Below are 3,764 nucleotides of genomic sequence, written 5' to 3'. Positions count from 1 at the left end.
CTGTTTTATAGCAATAAACTGCAAGCTTCCCACTCTGATTTCTCCTTCCTATCCTACTCTAAATGCGACAAAAATCAAAAGCAAGGTTTTGAATTGAACTCTCCTACTCAATTAATCATCAAAAACCAAAAGTACTTACTTGTAGCACAGATTAAAACCCAAAACCTCCTATCTACCTCAAGCTTCGGTTCGGGGATGAAACCCTTACTTTGTGCACAATTTGAAGCACACAATATTCAAGCTTGAATCCATTGGTCCCGGCAACAAAACCAAAATGTAGAAACCACCAACACCCAAGGACTACTTATTGTTCAAGCTTTTTAAGCGAGCACTAATGGCCACCTCTTACATAACCGATGTGCCATCCCTCTCTACGAGTGTAGTGAGCTTACCTCGATGCTCGATTGAGTTACTTCCTCTCTCAAGCACTTTGATAGCTCCACGATTCTTGATGCAAGCTCAAGCATCCTCAAACCTCCACCTCCAAGCTCCATCCTCCATATCTGCATGCAAGACAAGAAAAGAGAAGAGAAGAGGAGAGAAGAAGAAGAAGAGAGGAGATGATGGAGAGCTTCACCTCCTTGACTCCTCACCCTCACACACTCACTCCCTCACACTCTTACATTCCCTCCCTCAAGCACACACAAACAAGCAAAGAGAAGAGAAGAAGTGAAGAAGGTGAGTCTCTTGTTGCCACACACCAAAGAATGAGCTCTCATTCATCTTTTGAACTTTATATACAAAGCCCTAAATCGCTTTTTGGGCGGTCATTCCCTTTTTACATGGTTGGCCATAGTCTAGGCTATTTTTTCCATTGTTCTCCTATCTTCCTAGCTTTCTTCTTATTGCCCATCTACCTTTACAATTTGCACAGGTAAGAGCCCGACACTCTTAAAAGAAATCAAGGTGCGCCTTGCACTCTTTTACGAAAGTATGGACTTGCGCTTTTTCTTGTGCGTCTCTCCTTAATCTAGAACTTTTTCACACTTCTTGTGTTTCCCAAATTTTCTTGGCACGCCTTCATCCTCCATTCTACTTTTGCCTTGGCCTTGTCTTCTGCTTTAGATTTTCTGGATTTTCCACCTTGTTCATCTGAGGGTTAACACATGTCCTTTAATCATGTACATAAAGTCAAGGCAAATAGTCCTTTTAAGAACGATGCTTTATTAAAAGCAATTTTGTATACTTGCTCCCTTAGAAGCAAGAATCTTTAGGATACTTGGTTCTCCTTGGACTCACATATATATCTTAAACGGGGTCCTTTGATGCGCATAGAAATGGGCTCATAGAGCATGCCCTCTATCAATGGATTAGGACTAGAGCCCAATTGTTCTTTGGTTGCCATAGGGGTGAGTCCTTCTTTTGTGGAGGCCTTATCTACCTTAGGTATTGGCCAATTCTCACAATAGTTCATTTTCCTTATCAAGAATACTCACCTTGCCAAAATTTTGGTAGCATAGTGAAGGCCTTGGGGAAGCACAATGCCATAACATTTCTCATTCTACTTGCTTGACTAAAATGTGAGGATATAAATTAAGAGTTATGATTAATAAAAAATGGGTAGTAATTAATTCTAATAAGGATATTGAATAGAGTCATTTGAAGATAATACTCTTTGCAAACACCTTTCAAAAGCATCTAGTTTCTAAGGTTTATTTACTTTGGGATATTTAACTTTCCATCTTTGCCAAGGTGTAGGTTATCTTCCATTTTGAGGGTTATGATGTTTAATAACATCCTAAAATGCCAAAGGTAACTTATCTCTTTCCTTGGGTAACTCCTAAGACGAGTATTTCTTAATTTTCAAAGGTCAAGGGTCTTTAAGAAGCTCTTAATTAGCTTTCTTTCTTCTAATGGTCAAGGGTTTGTATTATCATGAAGTTATTGTAAGCTACCTAAGGAGGAAGTTAGTCCTTCATGAGCGATCTACCTTAAGGTTCAAGGTTGTAGCCTCACTAATTACCCTCAAATAGATATGTCAAAGGTTGTCTATTCTTGGAGCACTTTATAGGAGCCTAATAGGATTTTTCTTGGTAGGACCTTTTTGTTTGAGCATCTCATATTAGGTTTCTCCCTAAGGCTAATTTGTATGATCATCTCTGAAAAAATTTGAATGCTACTAAGGCTCCCTAATTTAATATCTAGGTCAATTCTTTGATATTAACATTTCAAAACCTTTCTCATTCTATATGTTTTTCATTTCAGATTGTATCCTTTAATTGTCTCCTTATTTTGTCTTGAATTTGTGAGTTTGGCTTTCTAAGTCTAGTTATAATTGTTATTCAATAAGTTCATTGGGTATAGTCTTGATTAATGATCCTTTATCTAGGGTTTTACATGTGAAGAATTTTGGTTGTTAAATGTGGGCCTTAGGAGGTTTAATTCCACTACTTAATATCATAAAACAATCATATGCTAGGGTGTATCATGTATTGGAGTCTTGTATAATTGTCATCCCTAGGTCAAAGTATAGTCAAAGTAAATTATAATTTTCCTTTGTCTTTTGTTATATTTAGCCACATTGTCTCCTTGGAAACTCTAACTCTAAGCCTTAATTCTTTTTATTTTTAATTAATTTGGTCATGAATCCAAGAGTTCTTATGGAGATTTCATACCCCTTTTGAAATTTCCTAGTTTCTTGTAATTGTTTTACTTCTTTAATTCTTCCCGTTTCTAAAGTCTTAATGCTCATTTCTCGTTTGATGAGTTAAGTTAAGCTTAGTTTATTAATCCCAATTTGGGCAAAACATGAACATTCTCTATTCATTTTCATCCTAACTCCTTTGAGAGGATCGTGGTTTCAATTACTTGGTTTAGTGATTTCTACAAAGTCTATTTAAAGTATTTAAATTCAATAATTTTACTATTAATCCATATTAATTATAGAGCTATATTGAGAGTCATTAAACCTATCACTCTTGAGTAACATGGGGTTCCATCAAAATGCCATTGGAGGTTAAGGATAGGCTAGCACTTTCCACATGTGTACACAAGGCCATTGTTGGGATTTTCACTCAAAGTTGGGACTTTGAAGAAACTCTATTGATTCAAGAGCTTCAATTATGTTGGCTACGCTATCTCCCACACGTAGTTGTAAATATTCTTTCTCTATGTAGCCATCCATGAAGAAGATAAATGCATGACTAGATTGGAGTCACAGAGAGCTCACCCACTTACTTATCATGTTGTAGTCCATGTTACTCAATGAGCTCATAAGTGGCTCCATGATCCAAGTGATGTGCCTCAATTTTCTTGTGCTACTCATTGCAATCAATCTTCTCCTAAAGCACTCCAATGAAGAGAGAAAATGTAGAGAACAAAGAGAGATATCCCAACCTAATCTCCACTCGCCTCTCACTCTCCAAGCTATGGAAGAAGAAAGAAAAGAAGACAATCTCAATGATGCACAATAATATAGGATGGAAGTAAGAAGAAGAGACCTCTCAAGTTTGCACACATAAGAATGAGCTCCTCTATTCACTTTTTAGTTTTTAAATAGGATTTTGAGTTAGGTTCCCTCCATAAGTTGGGAACCCTACCATTTTTTTGGACTTTGATTGGTTCTCTTTTGATTCATACATACATCATCTTAGGTTAATAGGACCCTACCATTTTTTTGGACTTTGATTGGTTCTCTTTTGATTCATACATACATCATCTTAGGTTAATGGGACCAATCCTATCAAAATTGAACAGAAGCTTAGTGCCCACAACATCATCTAGCTATGGTTCTTTCTAACTCCAAAAGATATTACATCTTCTAT

Source organism: Lygodium microphyllum, chromosome 2 (assembly GCF_053477565.2).
Source record: "Lygodium microphyllum isolate KBCC chromosome 2, Lygodium_microphyllum_v1.1.10, whole genome shotgun sequence".
Taxonomy (NCBI): domain Eukaryota; kingdom Viridiplantae; phylum Streptophyta; class Polypodiopsida; order Schizaeales; family Lygodiaceae; genus Lygodium; species Lygodium microphyllum.
Note: the sequence above shows the minus strand (reverse complement) of the source record.